The following is a 25679-nucleotide window of genomic DNA, read 5'->3' as shown; positions in this document are numbered from 1 at the left end:
TTTTTTTTAAGATTTTATTTATTTATTTGACAGAGGGAGAGAGAGAACAAGCAGAAGGAGTGGCAGGCAGAGGGAGAGGGAGAATCAGGCTCCCCGCTGAGCAAGGAGCCCAGTGTGGAGCTCCATCCCAGGACCCCGGGATCATGACTTGAGCCGAAGGCATATGCTTAACCGACTGAGCCACCCTGGCGCCTCATTTCTGTTCATTCTTATGCAACCCTGCAAGGAAGCTCCTTCCATCCCCATTCTACAGCTAAGGAAACCATAGGCTCAGTGAGGACCTTGCTCCACATCACACTTCTGTGGCACAATTAAGAAGGAAGCAGCCAGATTTGTGTGACTCCAAAGCTTGCACTCTCTGCCGGGTGGCCTTTCCCCCCTGCTTCTACTCTATCCCTCCTTCTATGGAAGGTCTGAGTTCTAACTTAGGGACTACAGTATCCCTTCTATGTTGTAAGTACCGGGAAGGTGGGTTCAATGTTACGCTTAATTTTGTTTCCTGGTGACTAGTACCGGACCTGGCTTGTCTTGGGCGCCCAATAAATACTTGTGGGATGAATAACCTAAGTCCACTGAAGTGGTTCTGCCTTTAAGCAACCGTGGCTTCCCTGTGGACAGTCTCTACGTCAGGGGGGAGGGACTTCAACTTCACAGTATTTCAGTTGAAGAAGTTAATTCACTCTGTGAGTTTACTTTAGGAATAGAGATTATTGCAGTATTTTTGGCCACCACTCTCAAATTCTCCTAAACCTTTACTATAATAAGCAAATTGAGCAGATTAAGGACATACTTAACTGCCAAATGGTGTTCTGAACTGTGTAAAGTTACTCAGGGTGGCTCCCCACCCCCCGTATAAAAGATTGTGTGGGTTCTGTGAACTTCTCTGCTTTTTTTAGCTCTTCCTGTTTTATTGTGTTTGAAGTATCTTTGTGGTGACCTGTTGGGATAGGGTTCTTCCATATGGAAGTGTTTCTTTAACTTTTTAATCATTTCTTTTGGGAAGTGGAGGGTTAGGGGGTAGCAGATGTTTTTCTGGCATTGTTTGCCGAGTGGAGGTAGGGGCTTTGGGAGCTGTGAGTCAGGCTAAACCCAGCCTGAGAGGAGAAGGCCCATTCCGGGCTGGGAGGCGACCTGGCACCACTGGATCTGGCAAACCAGCCTACGTGGGAGTAGATCCTTCTGCCCTCACCCTGACTAATGCCTTTCCCATTTCCCAGGAAGAATACATTTTCCCTTGTGACACTGAGAAAAGTTATTTATTTTTTTCAGTGTCCCAAGGCAAATCCTTATCAGTCCTCAAATGGGAAGGCTGTCTGGTGCCCTTACCAAAAAAGAAAGGAAAAACAACAAATTAAATGAACCCTCGCTTCTGTCCTTCATGGCAGTCACGTCCCTCCCTCTTCATGCTCTTTCTCAGTGAGCCAGAGTTTAACATCTTGGTTTAAAAAAAAAAAAAGTTGCAAAAAGCCATCGGGTTCTCCCATTTTCTCATGTTCTTTTGGACTTTATTACGGTCTATTCGAGAGGCAACGTGTGACCTCCTAGGAAGGTCGTTCTGTGGAGCCTGCAGAAGCTGATAGTTGGCAGCCGTGTTGCACAGCTGGTAGTTGCCCCTTGCCCTCACCGCCAGCATCCTCCTCTCCTGCATCCCTGGATTATACCTTAAAATCCAGTGAAGAAAAGGTTTTGGTTTAGTGAGTTGAGTAGATCCCCCAGGCACCGGCTTACTTGAGACCCAGGCGATAAGGCCACAGCAGGAAGACGGGGAAGGGAGGACCTGAAGGAGCACAAACTGGGACTTCCCTGGGCACTCTCTCTGATCCGTCCTTGGCCCGACCAAACCTTTGCTTGTGAACTTGGGAGTCTCAACATTTAGAGCCAAGTGACTCGATTTGCTGATGGGTCGGGTCAGATGACTGAGAAGCGGCCGTGGGATTTAGTAATATGGAGGTCATTAACTTTGGAAGAGCGGTTTCAGTGGAGAGGTGGGGGCAACACCATGATTGCGTTCAAAGAGAGGAAGGAAATTGTAGACAGTGAGTCCAGACATCTCTTTCAAGGAATTTTAAGGGAAAGAGAAATGGGACGGTAGCGAGAGAAGGTAGTGGGGTCAAGACATGCTTTTAATAGAGGAAATACGGGCATAATGCTGACAAGAGGAGACGGGGTCTAGTGCATGGGTGGATGGATTGGCCTTGGTGGTGGGGGGAGGGAGACCACATGTACTCAGATGCAGGTGGATGGGTAGGTGCAGCGCTAGGACTTTAAATCCCCTTCTGATCGCTTCAGTTTTCTGGATGAAGTGCAAGCGACATCCTCAGCTGAACACGGGAGTGATGGAGAAGGTATGGGAAGTCACTGGCCAGGAGAGCGGGAGAGCAAATGGACTGAGGAAATGTGATCAGAGGGCAGCATTAAAAGCCCATTTGCAGTTAGTGATCATAAATTTGAAGTAAGACTGGTTAGCACGGTGTGCTTTTCTTCCAGCTACAAGTAACTGCGTGGGGACAGAGAGTGGGCAGATTAACAAGGTTTTGATTTCACCAGGGGAGTATAGCAAAGGGAAAGAGGGGTGCAGTGTGTGTGAGGGATTGTATATAACAATTGCAGGGGCGCCTGGGTGGCTCAGTCAGTTAAACATCCGACTCTTGGTTTGGCTCAGGTTGTGATCTCAGGGTCATGAGATAGAGCCCCCTGTTGGGCTGTGTGCTCAGCGCAGAGTCTGCTTGTGACTCTCCTTCTGCCCCTCCCCCTTTCTCCCCCCCCAAATAAATAAATAAATCTTTAAAAGTGACATAAAATAAAACAATTGCATAGGGTGGGAGGAGAAGGACCCAAGACAGGCAGGATCAGTGGATTAGAGACCTTGGTGGGGTCAAAGCGTTGTTGGAATTGTGGTACTAAAAGGATATGTGGTGGTGGGATAATTTGGTAACAGATTGTGACCGTGTTTGCAGCTATTAATTATATCAAAGGAATGGCCATTGCGGTGAGTGGCAGAGGCAAAGGAGGGGGGCGCTAGAAGTCAGGAGATTCAGGAACTGAGAGGCCAGTTTGCTGGAAGGATCATCTGTGTGACTTATGACAGAAGTCAGGAGCTCATCTCTTGGAGGAATAAGGGGTGTGGTGAGGCAGGGAGGGGGGACGGCTGGACAAGGAGGGGCAGGGAGCAGTACAGTCTTAGGCCGCCAGAGTCAAAGCTGCGGGTTGTATGAAGCAAAGAAGAGAGGTCTGCATCAGTGAGGAGCGAGAAGGGGTGTAGGAGAGAAACAGCTGCAGGGGAGGACCTCTGGGCAGGCAGTGTCCTCAAAGGAAATCCTGGTGTTTTATAAAAATGCATCACTTCAGAATTTACAGAGATGGGAAGTATATATACACTTCCTATTTTATTTGGTTCTTTCAACAACCCCTCAAGTAGGGAGGGTGGATATCTTACCCTCATACGATGCATGAGAACACCGAAGCTTACAGAGGCGAGGTATCTGTGCAGAGACACTCAACTAGGCGGCAGTGGATTCTGGCCTCCGACTCCAAGTTCAGTGCTCTTGGCATCATACTCCCTTCCTGCAGGAGGCCAGCAGGCCTGCCACAGAACCCATGACAGCAGACTGGATCCGAGGCCACAACTGTTGCTGTCACAGCCGCCGCCACGGCATGAGGACTCAGCACCCAAAGACAGGCTGGCCTCCTCTCTGCCCTCTCAGATCCTCCCAGATACTCATGACTGTTCTCTGTGATATCCAAAAGATCTTAAACTTAGCAACCAGGAATGGGACACAAGTGAACATTTCCTTTTAGGGCCAATTTGGATAACAATTCCTAAATGGAAAGAATATGGTGTTTTAGTTTTAAGGAATTGAGGTGTCTAAGAACATGCCTAAGCCATGGTGGTTCAGAGCTTGGTTCTTAAGAATGTTTCCTTCTTGACTCTCAGGCACAGTGAGTGGGCAGGATGGCAGTCTAGGAATCTCCCAACTGCTGAGTTTCCCCATCCTTCCATCTTCATGGGGCCAGCCACCCCCCTCGGCAGAGAGCCCACCCCCAAACGAAGGTGGTCTCGGTGGCTCATTCACTTAGCAAGTGCGTGTTGATCACCCATTATAGTATTGAGCATACAGAGATGAGCGCTACCCTAGAGAAGTAAGCACAGTGAATGGTTGGCGGTTTCTATCCATGTGCTGTATAAACAGGTTTCCTTTTAAAGGAAGGTGAGAATATTCCTGCGTGCTCCAAGAAAGTGAGCTCTTCTTCGCCACCTCATCCTAGTTGACCAGCTTGCCAGGCCACGGAGGTGGGTCGATTCATGGAGGGCGGGCACCAAATGCCTCCGTCAGCCCTCTCTGCCATGTTCCGTTGTGAGCACATTGGCTAAGGCAGACACGCTGACCTGGACAGGAGCAGAGATCTGGTCATGGCTCTAGAGCAACAAGGAGTGTCCCAGAGTACATGCCCGGGCCCCAATCTTATGCCTCAGAAATTCTGATTATGATCTGGGATCAGACCTGTGCCTCTGTATATTTGGAAACCTCCCTAGCCCCCATTGAGAAGGACTGGTTGAGGAAGTGTGCAGAAGTTTCTGCCAAACAACTGGATGGCGAGATAACCAACATGCCCCTGCCACTCCCCTACCAGATCTGAGTGTGATCAAATGTCTCTCCCGACTGGTCCCTTCTCAATAGTATACTCCAGGAACTTGTGATTATCCTCAGTCTAAGTCAAAAGCAGCTTAGTTCTTCCGAAAACAGTGCCAGTTGGGCATTTTGCCTGGAACAAGCAAAGCAAATCTGTGGCAATGTTCTTTGCTCAGTTCAGCTCTGCAGCCTCCATGGGGAACCCTCTCTGTTTGCCCTGCCCCCGCCCCATCCAACTTTCTCTTCCACCACAAAGTCTTTGGGGAAGTCAGCTCATTCCATTAGGACTGAGGGCCCAGCTGGTTGTAGGCTTTGGTATAGCTGGCCAGATGAAATCTGGTTGGCAAGAAGGTCCTGGGTGAGCTAAGACAGGTCAGTGTCCATAATAAGATCAGAGAGCAGGAGACTAGGGCCAGGAGCCTGGGCAGCAGGCTGGGCAGCACAAAACTCCAATTTCAGAGGGCACTGCAACTGAGTCGGAGAGTCTCATTGGAACCCATAAGGAGCTGGAACACATAAGCCCTTGTTAGTTAGAGGCACCCAAGTTCATCTGCCCACATCGTCTTTTGACATTAAGTCCCCTTGGTCTTCAAAGGCCAACTCTTACCAGTTGCTTCTACTTTATCAGAGACGTGGGCCTCTTCATCCAGGACCTTGTGCTGAGAGTTGGGGCCAGTGCATCATGAGACCTGTAGCTCTTGACTCTGGGTCTTGTCAGGACTGGTTCCCTCTTGGGCCCAGCTTCATCTTCACCGGGACTTTCTTCCCTCTGTGCACTGACACTGGTGTTCTGTCCACATCTAAACCCCCTGATTTTCTGGGATCAGTATAGAGCTATTAGAGAAAGTAGGTCCTAAGTTTTGAGGCTACTATAGAGAACAAGACAGATGCTATCTCTGCCTTTGTGGGGCTTCTATTCTTGAAGAGGAAACAGACACATCAGCAATATTCATGGAGTGTACTGTGAGGAGGTAGCTTCAGGGGGCTCTGCCGTGGGAGCGCGTAGCAGGGGCACCTGGCCTCATCTAGGGGAGGGTCAGGGAGGGCGCCCCAGAAGTTCTATCTAAGCTGCCATCAAGGGATGAGCAAGACAAAGATGTAAAGGCCCAGAGATGAAAGGGAGCATAGTCCACTGGAGGAACAGAATGAGGTTCCTCATGTTTCCTGCAAGGCACAGGGAAGGAGGGGGAGAGATGAGCCTGGACGCGTGAACGAGGGCCAGGTCATCACGAGGCCTGGCAACCATGGCAAGGCGTGGAGGCGTCACTCTCGCTCCTTTCTGCCCCTTTGGACAGGTATTTTCTCACTTCTGGGATAACTCTGAAATAGATACCCACCCACACGCATGCGCGAGCCTGCAACTCTCACAGGAATGCTGACTGCCCTGTCCCTTCTCATTTGGAAGCAGTACAGGGTCATTTCTGGATTATAAGCCATCCGCCTGGGCACGGGCTCACTCGCCTGCTCGAATCATCTTTTTCTCCCACCTCAGGATGCCACTCAGCCTCACACAACAGCAGCTCTCTGATGAAGAATAGAAGTGACAAGGGCAAAATCAAAAACCTTCCAGAATGTATTCAGTAGGGAACTAAAGGCGGGAAGAGCGGTTCTCTGGTTCCCAGCCGACACCCCCTCGCCTGCTTTCTCTTATCAGAGGAGACTCCACTTCCAGTATGCCTGACTGGCTGACTGGGTGATTCTTCAGGGGCTGTGATCTGTGCTTGTCACTCCTACACTGGTTGCTTTTAAGATACGTGGACTTCTGAATCTTTAAAAGAAAGAACTAAAAAGGAAATCCCAAAGGCCGTTAGTTGGCAGGTCATCTGCTGAGAATGCGGGAGAGAGTTGTGACAGGTTTGGGGGGTTTGAGAAGAAGAGGAAATACGGGAGGGAACTGACCAGGAATGAATGGGTTGGGCGGGGTGGGGGGGGGCGGTGCGGTGGCTGAGAAGCAGGGAGGGCCTAGCTGGTACATTTGTCATGGTGCCAGTGGATGCAAGTATGAGGTTTTCTCCAGCACAGCCCAGCAGCCCAGGAGCGGGAGCAGAGGAATCAGGTGGCTGGATGGTGGACAGATCATCTTGGATGCGTCTGGGAAAGCAGGAGGGGCAGGTTGACGAGGGGAGCAGTGATGGTGGTGGCGGGGGGCAGGGGGGAAGGCGGGGGTTGAGGGTGTTATTGGACTTATGAACCTGAATACCGGGATGGACAGTGAAGAAGTGTCACCAGGAGGGAACCAGTAGATTGGGATGATAGGGAAGGGCTCCAGGGGCTAGCAGGCTCAATGAGGTGGAAAAGCATCATTAGGAAGAATAGGAAATGAGGGAGATAGAAAAAATAGGAAGTTTCATGATCAAGATGTAGAATTTCTTGCTTCAAATACTAGAAGAGGCAATTGCAAGATGCAGGTGAGTGAGTTGCAGGAATGAAGGTGAAGTCATTGGTGTGTGGAGGTCAGTGAATTGTGAGGCCAGGAGTATTGGTTTGGTCATGCACCTGAGCATCACACTTTCTCAGCATTTAGCTGGAGTGATTGTAACTTAGAAGGTGATGGTGGTGTCGTGCCATAATCTTCTTTGAAGTCAAGGGATTGACTTAGAGGGTCTATAGAGTGAAAAGGACGAGAAGCACTGTTCTCGACAGCTCTTGTGAGCTCTGAGCTTCTCTCCTGATTGATAAGATAATTCCTTTGGAAGAGATGATGGAATTCACAAAGAACATTTGTATTCCATTGTAGAAGAAAGTACTTCCTTTTATTGTCAGCGCATTTCAGCATGATTGAAAAATCAGGGCGAAAACTTTCTTTAAGAGTTTAAGCCTGGAAGAAATATACTATCTGAGATGTCCAAAATCCTGGCCCCAGGGTCCAGCTCTGTGGCCTGATGCGAAGTCTCTTTATACCTCAGCTTCTTTGTGAAACGGAGGAACTTCACCAAGTCGTGATGAGGACCAGCAGGATGGTAGTGCATGTAAGCATTTACTGTGTGGCAGGCACTGTGCTGAGCACATTCGTTTAAGCCTTCATATTTTTTATTAGTCCCTTTTAAAGAGGTATTCATTGAACCAGGAGAGGTGACTAATTTGCCCAACATTATGCAACTATTAAGTGACAGAATAAGAGCCCTAAAGCCTGAGCCTTTAACCATCTCCTGTACTGCGTCTTAAGGCAACATGAATACAAAAATAAGGCAAAACACTCACAGCACAAAGCTGAGGGGAAGTCAGGAGAATGGGCCACTGCAGTCACGTACACATGCTAGAGGCTGTGCATCTGCTGTGGGGATAGAGCAGAGGGACCATTCCCTGCCCGGAGGACCCCCGGAAGGCTTCATGGAGGAGAGCGCGCGTGGGTTGAGTCTTGAGTCCGCAGTATGAGGCAGCTTGTCCTGTCAGTTGGTGCTTCCTCTCATGTTGGTCTGAAATACATCAGCCCGTTGTCTTTTCTCTATGTGTCCTGTGTGGCCCCTGGGGCCACAAAATGAATAAATAAATCTATTCCCTTTTCCATAAAGTTGTGCTTCAGATATTTGAGTACTAGAATCTCGGCTCTCTTAATCTCTTCTCCAGGCTAGACAACCTCAGTTTCTTCCTTCCCTTCTTTCCTTCCTGCTAAGTGCCAAGAACTGAGGCAACGTGTTGTACATTTGGCATACAGAGATTGAAACAAAACAAAACAAAACAAAACAGCAGCAGATCCTGCCCTCCAGGAACCTACAGTCTAGTGAGAAAGATAGACCAGAAAATACGTTATTGTTCCTTTTTGCAGTCTGTCCCCTTTTCCAAAACTGCCAGCACCCAGCACAGCGGCTGGACCGTAACAGACACCCAGTAAGTGTTTGTTGTGGAGTTGACTATACCAGGGTGCTATGTGGAAGGTAAGCCAGGGTGTTGTGGGGGGCCTATTGGAAGACCTAAGTCAGACCGAGAAGGAGGGTGGTAGACTCCCCCAGCTGATCTAAGTCTTCAAGGATGAATAGGACTTAGCTAGGGCAGAAGAACATTCCAGGCAGAGGGAGCAGCCGATTCAGAGGCACAAGGGCAAAGCACAAGGTGGGGCATGGTGTGCAGAGAGTCTGGAGAGCTGGCCAGGGCTGGATGATAGACGGTGGTGCTAAGAAGATCGGGCTTTATCCTGAGGATAAACGAGTAAAATGTTCAGATTCGCATTGTAGGAAAAGTCACTCTGGTGGCACTAAGAAGACTTAAGTGAAGAGAAGCTATATTAAGGGACAGAAAGACCGGTATAAAGATTGTTGGAATAATCCCAATGGGAACTGAGGAGGGCCTAAGCTCAGTGTCAGTGGAGTAGGGGAGAGATTGGACAGGGCTTAGGAAGTAAAATCCACAGGACTTCCTGATCAGTAGGGGTGAGGAAAGGGGGGAGTCTGGGTGGGCCACTGAGAAGACAGTGTTGCCATTCACTTAGGGAATCTTGAGAAGGAAGAGTTTCAGAGAAGTCAGGCGACGAATTTGCTTTGGACATAGTGAGTCAGAGGTGCCTGTGGAGTATGTTTGGTCTGACATGAGTGGATTCAGGAGAGAACCGGGTCAGAAGTGCAGTGGGGGAGGTCAGTGGTAGTTGTAACTATGGGAATGGATGAGCTCACCCAGGCAAAATGTACAGAGAAGGAAGAGAAGAGGGTGAAGGGTGGAACCCTTAGAAGCATGACCATTTGAGGAGCAAGGGAACAAAGCTAGGCTTCGGGAGAGACTTGGGGGTGGTCAGGGAAGGAGGAGGAAGCATGGGGAGTAGTCAGCAATTTGCCAGCACAGTCGGCTGTCCTTCGTGGTTATCTGGATTGCCGCAGGGGACCACGTGATTGTGGCTGAGCTACCACGATCAGGGGAGGATGGACACTTTTTCCATAAGGCTGGATTTGAGGGGCTGCTGCTCTAGAGCAGTGGTTCCCCAAATTCCCAGGTAAGAATCACACCCTATCCCAGAACCGCTGCACTGGATCATCTTGGAGAAGGGCCTGAGAATCCATTCATTCCATAGGCACCCCAGGTGATTCTTCCCATTAGGAAAATCTGGGAATGAGGCTCCAGATCAGAGGTTGTTGATTAATAACCTGGGAGCTCTTTCCAACTATACAAACCACACCTCCTTCTCCCACCTTACACACAGACAGATTCCACCTAAAGTTCTGGAGAATCCCCATCCTTTGAGCCACTGGTTCTGTGCTCTCCTCAGATTCATGGAGATGGAAGTGCTCACCCATTGATCTAAAGGAGAGCTTCTGAGCAACTGTCTGAGTATTCAGGAGTCCGGTGGAAATCCTGCATTTAGACAGATAATTGGTCTAGCACTGCTTTTCTGAAAGCTATTGGACTAGAGCATCCTCACTGCCCTCTGGTGTAGATAGTCTGATTGGCCGCTCCATTTTGTGGAATAACGGGCCTGAATGTGATCCAGCATTTAAAAAAAAAAAAAAGAAAAAGAAAGAAAACCCACCATATGTTAAAAAGCTATTAAAGAAGTTTGGAAGAGGCACCATGTGTAGGCAAAGAAGACATTTTTAGGTGATTGCCAAGGCCAGAGCTGGCTCTACCTGTTTATATGTTTGAGACCTAACACTGCTCACTGTCCCTCATCATGAGGCATGTTTAATACAACTATTCTCAGGATCAGTTTTGTAAATAAGGGCTTTGTCTCTACTAAAGGTATTTTATTAGGCATACATGTGGTTCAGAGGGTCTGTGAAATTGCAAATCTATGAAATTCAAACATTGTCATGAATGAATAGTCAGGATAAATAATATTTCCTAAGCACTTGATCTTGGGACATTATCTTTCCAGGATAAATAGAGATATTAATTATACTTATTTTAATATTGTAGGGAGAAGGTATCTGCTGAGTAGAATACTAAGGAGTGTGGCTCCAAGGAGCATAGGGACCCCTTCTTTTTGGAGTTATTTTAGAATGAGAGATTTAAGGGCATTGCCGCCTGGAGGTAAGGTGGCTGGGGAATGCCTTTATGCGCTCCTTTTCAGACCCATGACACACACTTCAGATCAAAATATAGTGAAGGTTTGTTCTTCATTCATTCAATAAACATTTATTAGGCACCTTTTTTTTTTAAGATTTTATTTATTTACTTTAGAGAGAGTGTGCGAGCAGGGGAAGGGGCAGAGGACAAGGGAGTGGGACAAGCAGACTCTGCGCTGAGCGTAGGACTTGATGCGGGGCTCGATCCCACAACCCCGAGACCAGGACCCCAGCTGAAATCAAGAGTCAGACGTTCAACCGACTGAGCCACCCAGGCACCCCCATTAGGCACCTATTATGTGGCAAGATCTGTGCTGCAGGCTGTTGGTTCTTCAATATCTCTGGGACATCAGAATAAGTTCAGGGTAAGCTCTGTTTGACCCTGAAGGGTAGCAGTTAAGTGTCTTGTGCAGCATTAAAGCTCCAGTGAAGACACGATTGGTAACTTCACATTCCCATTTTAGGGTTGAGCGGTGTGCTGGGCTGTGTGGACATTCCCATACCTCCAGAAGCCAAACAGCTTAAATAGTATCCTTAAGTCTCAAAGGATCTGGAGGGAAATGGTGAGACCACCAATATAAAGCCATCTGGCTTCTAAGGGTAAAATCAATACTTTACATACCCGTTACACAGCATAGTCTTGAAGGCATGTTGTCATTTGAATCTTAGCATGATTTTGAGGATTATAAATAACTAGCAGTAATAATAAGTAACATTATTATTGTTTTAAAGCTTTATTTATTTATTTTTAGAGAGAAAGAGCATGAGCGGGAGGGGCAGGGGGAGAGGGAGAGAATCTCAAGCAGACTCCACGCTGAGCTCAGAGCCTCATGTGGTGCTCGATCCCACGATGCTGAAATCATAACCTGAGCTGAAACCTAGAGTCAGATGCTTAACCGACTGTAACACCCAGGTGCCCCTAATAACTAGCATTATTATTCCTCTTTTACAGTGCAGAAAACTGAGGGGCCAGAAGGTGACTTGCTAGAACACACCAGCGCCAGAACTAGCGCTCAGTTTCCCCTTCTTAATCAAGTGTCCTTTCTACCAATAGAGAGCTCAGTGACCTTATAACCACCTCATTTGTCCAAGAGATCTGCCCCCTACCCCCATCTCACAATGGTCTTTAAAATAAGATATAAGGGCGCCTGGGTGGCTCAGTTGGTTAAGCGACTGCCTTCGGCTCAGGTCATGATCCTGGGGTCCTGGGATCGAGTCCCGCATCGGGCTCCCTGCTCGGCGGGGAGTCTGCTTCTCCCTCTGACCCTCCCCCATCTCATGCTCTCTCTATCTCATTCTCTCTCTCAAATAAATAAATAAAATCTTTAAAAAAATAATAATAATTAAAAAATAAAATAAAATAAAATAAGATATAAGAAGGTACTAAATGGAGGGAAGGGATTGCAGCTAGAGTCGGAGCACAGACCCACTGCCGCTGGGCCTTGAAGGTGGACCCCACAGGCAGGGCGAGAAGGAGGGGGGATGGTTCACTCAGTAAATGGGGCACCACCACTCATTTTGGATCTTGACAACAGAAGAGTCACTTCCTACATTTGAAGATTACAGTGCTCTTATCCAGGCCTCTTTATTTTAAAGGGGTGTCCAGTCCAGAAAGGGTTAATGGCTTGCCCAGGAGAGTTTTGGTGAATTTGCAAGTTCATTTTGAGCTATTTGGTAGGTGTTTCTACAACAAATACACTTGGTTTTTATTTACTTTTTTTTTTTAAACAGTCTGAGGGATGTGAGAAAGCTCTTCTAAGTAGCTTTTCAACCCTAAAGGCATTTCTAAAACTCAAATGAAGCGCAATGAGAAATTCTTTTGTTCAGCTGTTAGCCCTAACTCAAGGTTGGATGACAGGTCCGTGTCTGTCTGAGATAGTAACATGAGGTTTCCAGGCCCCTGCGAGGGGCCTCTTGGCGCCTTGGCTTTTTTTGCCTCTCTCCTTATGGATGACTCTGATCTTCCTCTGAATCCATTATGTACCATAGGTCCAAAGATAAAAAACTAGGTTTCTGCGTGCACACGCACACACACACACACACACACACACACTCATTCTGGGCTGCTCCTTGCATGAGTGTAGCAGAAACAAAATATGTTGCTTCCTCCTCATGGGAAAGATTGGCATTTCTCACACAGGGGCAGGCCAAGGAGCTCTCCTGGCCCCTTTGAACTTGTGTCTCAGCTAGGGAAATGAATAACATCCTGATTGGCCTCGATGGAGTAGAAATGGGGGGTGGGGGGGAGGGGGAATCCTGGCCCCAAGCTCCAGCCATGGCCTAGGAATCGCTTTTACCCACAGGTGCCAAACTTGGCACCCAGGGAGACCAGTGAGTGCAGGGAAAATCATAACCAGCTTAACACAGTTATTTGGGCATTTTCCACACTTACTAATGAAGTGGGCATTTTACAAGGCGTCTGCAGCGTCTCCTCCCCAGGTAAGCAGGGAGTCCCCGGCCCTCCTGAAGGCAGTAGGGCCTCCGAGCGGGGGGCAGGGCAGACACAGCTGAGCTCAGGCCTGCCCCTCGGCAGCTGTGCCAGGGAGCCCCCAGGTGCTCCGCACCCCCACTTGGCTCTTCCCCGGTTGCAGGAGGTCTCAGCTTCCCTGTTTGCTTTAATAGAGTGTTAACCGTAGGCCCTAGAACTTGTGTTAACACTTAACACGGGGCGGGAACTGAGGGGAGAGGCCAAGGGCCTGGCAGCTGAGAGTGGTTTGAGGGTTGAACTTGTGGGGCAGGGAGGGAGGAGGAAAAGCAAGGTGCACAGCAGTTGAATGTCAGCCCGATTAAGCGGGCCCAGGACTGCTTTGCAAGACCAAGGTTCTGTTTGCTCCTGCTTCTGTCACAGGCCGTGTCCCATCCTCTCCCTGGGCCTCAATTTCCTGGTCTTTAAATGAGTAGAGACAGCCAGATATACTCACCGGAAGGGTGAGGGGAATACAGCGTAAGCTGCTCTCTCCAACTCTAGTGTGCACACGACCCCCTGGGGAAGTGATTTAAGTGCACATTCTGCTTTATTAAGCCCGGGGCAGGGCCTGCAAGGGGCTACATTTCTCCCAGGCTTCCAGGCGACACTGCTGTGCCGGCCAGTGGCCCACACTTGGACTAGCAGAGGTGTAGCACGCAGGACTGGGTTCTCCAAACTCATCTCTGCCCCTCATGTAACTCCCTGCACTCACTTCCTCAGCTGTGAGACCAGGACTTGTAAGAGTTGCCTTGCCTTCCTCTCTAAGGGTGTTGTGAGGATTAAGGCAATGAAAGCACCTTGTAAAGGGTAAAGCAGGGTGCAGTGTAAGGGATTATTGTCATTGTTAAGATTTCTACACCTCATTGATCCCACTGTGTGTTCCTGCAGCTTCTCCACTTTTCCCTACATCCTCCCTGGTTTCCATGCCCGGGCTGATGATGAGTCAGTGTGACCAGCCAAGGCTAAACAAACACTTGGACATGTCGAGGCAGGAAATGACAATTCCCAGGCACCCCCACTGTTTCAGGTGTGGAACAAGCCATGGACACACCTTGTGTGATAAGGTCAAGTGATAACCGTGTTGAACCCCACCCCCACGCCCACCTCCACGGGCCGCAAGGCCAGGAAATGAGGCCAAAAGTCAAGGAAGTCCTTGTAGGACAATGGGGCCCAAGCCAGCACTAGTTAGGATTTCAGCAAAGTAAGTCACCAGTCTACCCTGTGATCCCATTTCGGTGCCTGCCTCAGGCCGCCATGATAATATTTCTGTAGTGCCAGTTTGTTCACTGAGGACCTTCACAGATGGTTCCACAACTACCCTGGGAGGCAAGAAACTAAGGTGACAGTCAACTATACTTCAGTAAAAAGAAAAAAAGTAAAGAAACGAAGGTGACTGAGGCAAGTCATTTCCCCATCGGGGGCCTCAGGATCCTCATCTACAGAATGGAACCAACAGTATCTGTCCTGCCCATGGTACAAATTGCTGTGGTCCCACCGTCAAAAGGAAATAACTGTGAAAATAGGCACCGATTCTGAGAAACCTCGTGAGGTATTATTCTTCATGAGGGACCCTCCACTCCAGTGGACTCCACCGACTGCCTCTACTTGAAGAACATCCCTGCCTTCGTGTTTGTCCTCAGACATCCCCCCTACTGTGGAATGTCCTCCACCCACGTCAAACCACCACGACTGATGGAAACCGTCCCAAACCACCCCAGCTTCAGTGGGTTGTCCCCCATTGTCCAAACAGTGCTGTTTCTTATCTTGCTCCTCTTAGGCCCTGAGGCCAAGGCTTTGCTGAACAGCTTTGTTGTAAGGGCCTGGAAAGTAGGAATCCTGTTATATAATATACCCTGTGTCAGAATGGCAGGCCAGGCACAAATCTTCCTCCCAAGACCCCTGCGGCTGAAAATCTGGTTCAGGTTTGCCCCTTGGAGTGAGAACTGATGGGTTTTGATGGCCGCGAGAAGCGGAAGGCTGACCACATGCTACAAATGGAAATGTCTCTTGCCCAAGCTGGGAGCACCATTTTAAAGCCCACGTGGTTAGATGACTACCAAAATAACAAAACCAAAACTTGGCAGGGCGTCAAACCAGTCAACTCCGGGACCTGCAGGCGCATCCAGGACCCTCCTTCAGCTCAGAGTGGGTTCCTCCTTTCTTTCCCACAGCTACTGCCTTGGGGGCATAGAGGAACAAACGGGGGTAGGAGCCACCTTGCCCACCCTTCTCTCCCTGGCCTTTGAAATTCCTGAGGCGAGCAGCGGCCCAGGCCTGCAAAGTTGGGCCTCCAGACATGTCAGCCAGCCCAGGAAGCAGAGAGGTCTCATCTGAGGAAATGCAGATCCTCAGGGAAGATCAAAAATAACCCAAAAGGACAAGCCATGCATGTCTGTGTGTATATTGAGTTTCACATCTGAAGTCCAGTCATCGTGATAAATCTCATGATTTTGAAACATCTTCTTTAATTAATAAAAACAGAAGACTTCTTAGCCCCAGGTTTCAGACTTCAAAGTTCTCCTCAGTTGAGAGCCTCAAATTTGGCTTGTTTGTAGAGTACTGAAATCTCTTTTAAGACAAACACAGGATTTGGGTTGGGTTGTTTGTCCTGCCTCCCAACTGCAAGAACCACTTAAAAATTCTGCAATAGGAAGGCTCAACTGGAAACCCCCTTACTGGTCCTGCAGCCGTATTTTCAAAATGAAAATTCGGCATGAATTTTCGTGGAGAAAGTACAGGCTTTGGACCTAGAATCAGAATCTTGATCGTAGCCTTGACATCATCATCTTGAGCAAAATTTTACTTTTCTCGGCCTCAGTTGCTTGATCGGTAAAATGGGAATGTTAGCACCACCAACCTCATAGACTTGTTGGGGTAATTTCAGTGAGGTAATGTATTGTAAAGTGGCCATGCCTGGCACAAAATAAACAATAAATGTTAGTTCTCTTGCCTTCCCCAATATCTGATCTGATCGCAGGACTAATTATTTGGGAGCGGGCCTATTCTAGAAAACCCAGTTTGTGTGCTTACTTGTGTTTAGAGATACAGTTCCGCGAAGTTATTTCCGTTCAGGGAGATGTTGGAATAAAAAGGAGATGTTAGGTTTCCGAGGATATAGTTTGTCTTGCGGTGTATTCTGAGCCTTGCCATAGGAATCCTGTAACAGAGCGCCGTGTGTAAATTTTCTCTCCACCCTCAGAAGCAGGGCAGAGCATCCTGCAGGGAATATTTTCATTGTAGTCTAGCTGCAAAATGATTCTTCTCTTCCCACTTGGAGGGGTAGAAATCTTGATGGTGTCTGTTTTAAAGCAGAGGAGGAAAAGGTCTCTGGGATCCTGTCTGGGAAATGCCAGTGTCAGCCTGACTTGGAAAGCTCTTCTGTCTGAGGCACCTCCAGGTCTGCTCTGAGTGGGGAGCCCATCGAAATTCTCCTTATTGGGCCCTGCAGTGATGACTGATCTCCTGGGCTCCCAGGCAAAAGGCAGGGGCCCGGCTCAATGACCTCCTAATGATGTGTGAGGGGCTCAGACATTCCTTGGCAATCAGGAAAGGGTGTCTCCTAGCAAGCCGTGTCCTGTTTATCGAAAGGTTGAAGGCTGGGGTGGCCGGGCAGGACGAAGATGACAGGTAAAGGGACTTGATTTAAAAATGGACTTCTTCCAGCATTGCTCTTCTGGTCCTTTCTGATCTGATGTATGAAATTTGTACAGAGGTCGAATTGTTTCTGCCGTTTTCACACACACAGGTTGGTGCACATTCCTGACACAAATTAAAAGGAAATATGTCAGATGTACACAGGGATGAGTCAACATCGCGTGCGGCCGGCCACGGACACTGGGAGAGGAGTCAGATGCGGGCCGGGGAGCTGCAGGCCCCCCCTACGCCCAGCCGTGTCAAGACCAGGCTCAGGGGAGGCCATCCCCTCAGCTGCTCCTCAGGGGACTACTGTCTGCGTCCCAGTGCACGTGTTTCTGGCATGGGACGTTTTTTCTCTCTGGGCTTTTTCTTCATGTTTGTTCACTTGCTTTATACTGATTGCCAAAGTTACAGGAAACACATGGACAGGTATAACGTAACAGAAGAGTCCCCAATAACCCAGCTACCCAGAGGCAACCATGATTAATACTTCGTCGTGAATTCTTTAAAAATGTTTTTCTCTGCTTCCTTCACATTGCTCGGTAATCTAACTGTACAGTTTTGTTTTGCTTCTTTTATTTAACATTATATCTTAAAGAATTTCCCCTATAATAATGATTTTTCATGACCACCTAATATTCTACTGCAAGAAGGAAGTATGCTTTACCTCACAAATACCCTGTTTTAAGGCAGTGTTAAAGTGGCAAGGGGCATCTTTACGCATGAAGGTTTGTTGGCGTCTTATTCTGGGCTAGAATTCTGGAGGTGGATCCCTAGATCAGTGGTTGGGCATGTTTTTAAAAGGCTCTTAGTACAAATTGCCAAATTGCCCTTCAGGTAGTTTTTTTTGTTTTTTTTTTTTTTTTTTTTTTAAAGATTTTATTTATTTATTTGAGAGAGAGAATGAGAGACAGAGAGCATGAGAGGGGGGAGGGTCAGAGGGAGAAGCAGACTCCCTGCTGAGCAGGGAGCCCGATGTGGGACTCGATCCCGGGACTCCAGGATCATGACCTGAGCCGAAGGCAGTCGCTTAACCAACTGAGCCACCCAGGCGCCCCCTTCAGGTAGTTTTTAACAATAATATTCCCCACCAGCAACAGTCCATCTCATTTTATCCTTACCCATGTTGAGTATGATCCTGTTTATTTATTAAAGAATTCAGGAGCCAAAACATCCCCCGCAGATGTAGGGAGAGGTAAGGAGATCATGAGGCCGGAAGGGAGCTAACCTGGGAGCTCAGAGCCACCTGCCCTGCCCTCCTGTGCCCCCTGCAGGCCTCCTCAGGGAAGTGGGGGCCACACACCCACTTCTGTGCTGGGAGTCCCCATCAAGGGCCCACACAGAACCACTCAGTTTTACTAATGGAGTTCCCACACCAGTGTCTCTCATCTAGCCCTTGTCTTCCGGCCTAGAGGTGTCCGCAGACCACCGTCTTCACTTTCTAAGCCTTTCACAGAATCCTAGTGCCCCTCTGAAGAGCTGCTCACATAGTCCCGTGGTAGGCAGTCCTCTGGGTCCGGGTGGCCCTGTGCAGCTTTGATGCTCACGACAGCCTGGAAGGCAGATACTCATTTCCCTGTTCTGTAAGTGTCTTCCTTTCCTAGGGCTGCCATACTAAATTACCACAGCCCTGGTGACTGGAAACAACAGAATTTTACTCTCTCAGATTTCTGGAGGCCAGAAGTTCAAAGTTAAGTTGTCAGCAAGGTCACACTCCCTCCGAAGGTTCTAGGGGCACGTCCTTCCTTACTGCTTCCAGCTTCCGGTGGCTCCTGGCATTCCTCATCTTGTCACAGCATAAGTCCAGTCTCTGCCTGTCTTCACGTGGCCGCCTTCTCGCTCTATGACCTCCCTCTCCTTTCTGTCATAAGGATACCAGTCACTGGATTTAGGACTCACCCTAACTCTAGGATGCTCTCATCTTGGATCCTTAATTATATCTGCAAAGACCCTATTTCCAAAGAAGGTCCCATTCTGAGGTGAGCGTATTTTGGGAGGAAATGCGATTCAGTCCACTATGGCAGGTAAAGGAACCAAGGTCCAAAGAGGCCAAATGACTTTCCCAAGGTCATACAGTGAGAAAATAGCAGGAGATGGCATGTGAACCCAGGTCTTCTGCTTATCATATACCTTTAAGTAAGAAACAACAACAACAACAAAGAAAACCACGTATGGTATGAATGCTTAATTATGTTTTCTGGTTCGTGGAAAATGAAATATGGTACCTTTTACCCTTGGATACATCAAACATCATCTCACCATTACTCTGTTAGTGTATTTATTATTAATTACATTTGAAACTATTCATGCTGGTGTGATGAACCTCTTATGTGGGAGTCACTCATTTCCTGTCCATGTGGTAAGTAGGGAAATTAAGACCTGGAGTGGCCAGAAAAGTTAATGGGAGAAGTCCAGTTATAACCTTGGTATCTTGAGTTGTGATCTGTCTCCTCCTCTTTAAAGTATGAGTTGTGATCATACACTGCACTTGTGAAAGCAGTTGCCAAAACAACTCTTCTGTTAAATTGTAAAGAAATCTTGGTGTCTCAGTTACTGTTGACTCCTCTGCTCTGGCTTAGGACCCCTTGATATGTTGGCCACACAGGGCGGTCTATTCGTGGACCTGTGATGAATGATGAATAATCCCTTCCCAGCCGTGGCCCCAAGGGCCTATGAGAACAGATGTGCATAACATCATCACATCTGGCACATCAGCATCTCCTGGCTTGCCAACATTAGCGAAGGCATTTCTCTGCTGCTGGTACCTTTCCTTTCTCAATTTACTTCTTACCTGGAGTGGCAAATCCCTCCCTTTTTTTTTAATGTTTTATATATTAAGTCATCTCTAAACCCAACACAGAGCTCAAACTCTCGACCCTGAGATCAAGAGTTGCATGCTCTTCCGACTAAGCCAGCCAGGCGCCCCAGAGGAGTACCAAATCCTTTAAAATGACCTAACTCCAGGGCACCTGGGTGGCTCAGTCGATTGAGCATCCAACTCTTGATCTCGGCTCACATCTTGATCTCAGGGTCATGAGTTCAGGCCCTGCACTGGGCTCCACGCTGGGTATGGAGCCTACTTTAAAAAAGTAATTATTGGGGCACCTGGGTGGCTCAGTCGCTAAGCGTCTGCCTTCAGCTCAGGTCATGATCCCAGGGTCCTGGGATCGAGCCCCGCATCAGGCTCCCTGCTCGGTGGGAGGCGTGCTTCTCCCTCTCCCACTCCCCCTGCTTGTATTCCCTCTCTCTCTGCCTCTCTCTCTGTCAAATAAATAATAAAATCTTTTTTTTAAAAAAGTCATTAATTTAATTTAATTTGAAAAATAAAAATGACTTAACCCCAAAACCCAAACCCCACAGCCAAATGGATGAATATGGGATAAAGGTGGCACACTGTCACAAGTTTGGTGACCATTAGATAATCTGAGTCATAAAAGACTGCCGGGGTCTAGGCCCCTTTGCTGTATACCATGTCTGTGGGCGTGGGATCATGGTTACCTTGGGAACCACCCTAAGGGAGTGAGAGGGGCAGACAGGCTCCTCATATTCTCTCACCTTCCCACAGCGAACCAATCTCTGTTAGTCACAACGTAGTGCATATTGACAGTGAAATATGCCTGTGGCCACATCCGGGTACCAAGTAAAGCTAATGTCCTCAGCCTGTGCTTATGTGAACCAGCCTGGAATGCAGAGGAGCTCTCCCCCACAGTACCAGTCCCCAGCTCTGTTGAGTGAGCTAGTTTGGAGAACAGGCAAGGAGGCTCTCCGGTGGTGTCTTCCATCCTGCCTGGAATCATTTCTTAGCTCTCATGGACGTGATTATTGTCGTGAGCTCTCACCCAGAAGGGCTTATGTTTAATGACGAGTTTTGCTCCTGCTACCTGGCCTCGCAAGTGGCTGGAAAGCTGATCAGCAGGCTGTCATCAAAGTCCAAGTCCTGGGCTAAACCTAATTGAGGCACAGGGAAGGCCGCGCCACAGTCTCCTAAATAGCTAGGGTGTGATTAGACACTATCAGCTCGGAGGAACACCCACCTCCCCCGTGCCCCCTCTTTCCCTCAGGCTCCGTTGCCCCTCAACAATGGCATACAAAAGAGGGAGCACGTGTTCCCCTAGGCTCCCCGGGAGCTGCAGCCTTACCAGCTGTCACAGCATGTCTTTAATGGGTGTGTGAAACCCAAGAACCTGACCCATTTCTCCTCTGGGGAGAGAGTGTAACACAGGATGCCAAGCTGGAAAGCAGGATTCGGGAAGCTCACCTGTATGAGCCTGGCTCTCTGTGCCATCCAAGGCGGGTTGTTCGGTTCTTCCAGTTCCCGGGGTCTCCAATCTAAAATAAATGCACAGAAGGCAGCAGAGTGATATCGGGACGTTGTTTTCTGCTCACTTATAACCTCCTTCTTTCCTGTTATTTAATTTTAGCTCCCTTTTCTGCCTGCATCCAGCTCATTCCTCCCAATCCTGGCCCTAGATGTTTAGGCGCCGGGATCCTACCTAAAGGGTATTGACTCCAAAGCGACTGTCTGATTTCTTAGATGGTCCTAATCAGTTGATAAGCAAACATATTTTGGGTAAGCATGATGCACAAAGTCCTGTACTTATTACAGACTGATGGATTATGGAGGAATCCATGCCCTCGAGGAGCTTCTACACTAGGTTGGAGAGCAGATCATGAGAATAACACAAGGCAGGATGGGAATGACCCCATGGAACTGATCTCATTAACCTGGGATCTGAAGATGGACTTCAGAGAACCATACAAAACCACAATTGCTTTACAACGTTCTATGAAATTGCTTACATAATTTTATGTATGCAGACATACATTTTTCGGGCAAGTTCAGAACTTTAATCAGCTTCACCTGAAAGGTAAAGAACCTGCCGTGCAAACAGACTTTCTGGAACAGCTCTCATTATAACCTGCGTGGTCACTCAGGGTTTCACCGAGCAGGTGAGACTTGAACCAAATCTTAGAAAATGCTGTGCAGAGAATAGGGTGGGAAGCAGCCTAAAGGAAGGGGCTCCCAAGAGGCCTCAAAGCAAGGCTGTCACACCTAAACCCGTGCCCTTAAGTTACCTCACCTCTCTCCCTCAGCCTCAGTAAAATACAGATCTGTAAAATGGTGACCATTGCTGCTTCCCAGAGTGTTGTGAAGGACCATGAACTTTTCTTTTTTTTGGCTCACTCTGTATTCCCCCCATACCTCAGTGCCATGCTTGACTCATATCATAGTGGACGCTAATCAATATTTGAGGAACGTGTGCATTAATTGAAATAATAAACATGAGGGGGCTTTGCAACCCGCAGAGTATTACTTCAGCAAAAGATCTTTGTTGCTAAGTACGTATATTTTGTGCTTTGCAAACAGCCTGCGCTAAGTGTCTTCTCCCCTTGAAACTGACCCTTTCTCCCGTAATGGGACTCAGAGGGCCAGCTCATCTGGTGGAGTGTCTCTGGGCCGACCCGATGAACGATAGCCGTGCAGACAATGCTGGCACGATGTACAGTCGCCTAAGAGCGCAGAGGTGACCTCACTGTCCAAGGGCTTGGCCTCTTAACCCCAGCCCTTGCTGACACGCACACACCTGCAGCTCTCTCACTCCAGGCCCGGGACAGTCCATGAGCTCCTTTGCTGTCCTCATCTGCACCGGCAGGGGTGGAAGGCAAGGACAAGGAAGGGGGCACTGCAGAGCCTCTGAGGGGATCCTTCCAGCACAATAGGTCCTCCCTGTGACTTCTCAGGACAGTAGAGACGATCCAGTGCTCCCCTGCCGGACACTGTTTGTATCCCCAGCCTCCTACCTGCACCCTCCTAGCAATGCCCATGTGAAGAGAGAACAGATTAGATCTTCCATCAGTGTTTTTTCCCTCCCGTGTGCCATCCAACAGACAGAGGAGACTCATCAGCATTACGGTGATACTCCAAGGAAGCTGGGCTGGTGGGGAGTGGGAAAGACTTTTTAAAGGTATCGGTTGAAGGTGACAAGAGTCCGCAGAACAAGTTAGGAAAGATAAAGGTGATTTCTCCCTATAACAGTTCTCCACTGGAAGGGATGGAAAAATAAAGTAGGATGAAATCAGAGAAGGAGACAAACCGTAAGAGACACGTAACTCTAGGAAACAAACTGAGGGTTGCTGGAGGGGAGGGAGGTGGGGGGATGGGGTAACTGGGTGATGGGCATTAAGGAGGGCACGTGATGTAATGAGCACTGGGTATCATATAAGACTGATGAATCACTGACCTCTACCTCTGAAACTCATAATACACAGTATGTTAATGAATTAAATTTAAATTAAAAAAAAAAATAACAATTCTCCACTGCAGATGCAGCTAGGAGAAGCAAAGTGTAAACCGATAGAACGAACTCCAAGCTAAGAATTAGGGGCCTGTCACTTAGAGACTTCGAGCATGCCGTTTACTCTCTCTGAGCTTCCAGCTCCTCTCCCATAATAATTGGAGGTAGTACTTACTCTACCTCTCAGGATTGTTGTGATCGTGAACATTTATGATCATGCTTCCAATGGTATAAAGTTGTATGTATTTGCTATTATTAACATATACAAGAGCACACCCATTATGTGCCAGGGGATTGATTGTGTATTTATCTAATGCAATTATCACAACAACCCTATAGGGTTGTATTGGTTTTCCGTTTTTATGGATGCGGAATCAGAGGCTCAGAAAGGTAAAGAACTTGCCCAGACCCACGCAGTTAATATGTATTGAGAGCCTACATTTCAGTCCAGCTCTATTTCCATTCTCCACCAGCTCATGATTTCTTTTTTTGTTGTTTTGTCCCTAAAATACCACATGCTCCGCTGGCCTTTGCTGTCTGTCGTAGGCCAGGCCCACCCTCTTACCTGAACCCTTCTTGTCATAACATCTTCTGGCTTATTTTGTTTTCTTCTTCCTCTTGGCCCCGCTATCTGCTTAGCTGCCCTGACCTCTAAGAGTGGCGTGTACTAACTCTGACTGAGCACCTTTTAGGGGCAGGCACACTGCTCTTGTGAAGTGACAGAAGGTAAGGGCGTCCCCGCTCTTGAGGCAGACTCTGAGACATGTCTGTCCATAAGAAAGCTGCCACGGCAGCCCTGAGGGTACAAGGGGGAGGAGTGTCCATGTTTCATTACTAATTCCCTCATCTGGCAATCACCAGGCGTACATGTCCCAGGCAGACTCTTCAGAGTCACCATGATGCTACAGCTCTTGACCTTGTCGGTTAAGAGTGGGGCAGCACCGAAGGAGAACACAGGCTCCGGGCAGGAACCTGGCTTCATCTTTCATTCCTTCGAGGCAGGGTTATTAGTTCTACTTCAGAGATGGAAAAAGGAGATAGAGGGACTTGCCTAACATCACTTAGTGAGTGGGTAGTGGAATCAAAAGCTTAGCTTGTGTCATTAGTCCCTGTGTGTCCTTAGGGCCTGGGCACCTTTGAGTTGTTGCTGATGCTGGTCTCGGGTTGGCTCTGGGCTTGGCACTCCCAAGGCGTGGCTGCACAGTTCAGGCGCTTGGGGGGCTGACGCTCAGAGCGCCCCACCCCCACCACCAGCGCCTGGCTCCCCAGATCCATCCTGACCCTACTTGATGAAGAGAGAAGGTGGTATCAGGCAGCTCCCCATTCCTGGCTCCCACCTGACAAGCCGATGCCCGGCAACCCAGTCCCAAGGTGGGCCTCCCTCTCTTGGGGAGATACATTTATAGATGTTACGCATCCTCCCAGCACCAGGAATCTACCCCACAATTAGACAAGAGATAAATCAAAGCCAAACTTGGCTGATGACATTCAGGAGCCAGTGGTGACCCTTGCCACACATATAAATCCCAGCGGGCTGGCCAAGGGCCTTTGTCTGGTCCGAAGAGCTCAGGATTATCTGGCCCTCTTTGCTGTTGTATGGAGTCACCGGCTGTCGGAGTGTTTACTAACGGTTATCACCTCGATGCTTTGGCCATTATCAGAGGCAGGGCCGCCTGCCGGGGCTGGGGCTCGCACCCTCTCTATTACCACCTGTCATTGGCAGAGAGTGTGTGCTGACGCTGCCCAGTCCTGACCGCCTAGGGAAGATAGTTTCTGACGGCTGATCAAAGAGGAGAAGCAAGGCCTGATAATAAGTGTGTGTTGTGCGTACTTTTAACTTTAGGAAACATTGGCATTTGCATTTTTTCCCCATCTTCCTGGTGCTGGCAGGAACCTAGCCCAATAAATGCAGTGGATTCAGTTACCTAATCACTGGGAAAATGGTATGTGCTTAAAGCAACAGAGCATGACGATAATCTCCTTCCAAGAGAGAGTAGACGAAATAAGCTTTCACAGAAGACTTGCTGTATAATAGAGGAGAATAATTTAAATTTAGACTTTGAAGTGATCTTGCATGTAAAATTTCATCTTGGCACTGAGCAGAGCGCCATGTACGTCTTGGAATTGGAGAGCAGCTTCGGGTTAAGGAACAATTTTTGCTGAAGATTCTATCACCCAGTGCCGTTGCTGGCATCCCCCAAATGGTGCCCCCGTTGTCCATCTGTCCTTGGGCAGCTAGGGGACTGCGTGCGGCAGAGTAGAACGAGCTCCAGATTGAGGCATCAGGTGATAGGAGTTCCTGAACCAGGTCTGTCACAAACCCGCTGCTGGATCTTGGGTCGTAACTTCCCTGAGCCTCAGATGTAACACGAGGAGGTTTGCTACAGAGGATGGAGTGGCATGGAAAACTTCTCTGAAGCTTTAAAAGCCCTATAGCCCCTTTTTTAAATGAGCTGTTAGGGAAGCCCTATTGCCTCAAAGAAAGAAAAGTAGAGGTGTTTGGGTTGAACCTCGCAAGGAGGTGCTCTGCCCTTGACCTACTTCTGAGGTCTTTTTTCTGGAAGCCTACCCTGTCTGATCCCGTGGCACGAGCTGCTTCATTCTGCCTTCCACCCGGGTGTCGTGGTGGTGTGTCCCGCGTCCAGCCTGGAGAAGCGCT

At 48.5% G+C, this 25679-nt stretch overlaps 1 protein-coding gene across 5 annotated transcripts in view; it reads left to right on the top strand.

Annotated features, from left to right (window-relative positions):
* Nucleotides 1–25679, top strand: part of BCAS3 (BCAS3 microtubule associated cell migration factor) — a 618903-nt gene that overhangs the window by 569486 nt on the left and 23738 nt on the right. The window lies entirely within an intron of this gene.

This window comes from Phoca vitulina, unplaced genomic scaffold (assembly GCF_004348235.1).
Source record: "Phoca vitulina isolate PV1807 unplaced genomic scaffold, GSC_HSeal_1.0 scaffold40, whole genome shotgun sequence".
In the NCBI taxonomy this organism is placed as follows: Eukaryota; Metazoa; Chordata; class Mammalia; order Carnivora; family Phocidae; genus Phoca; species Phoca vitulina.
The sequence above is the reverse complement of the archived record's forward strand: the minus strand, read 5'-3'. Positions and strand labels throughout refer to the sequence as shown.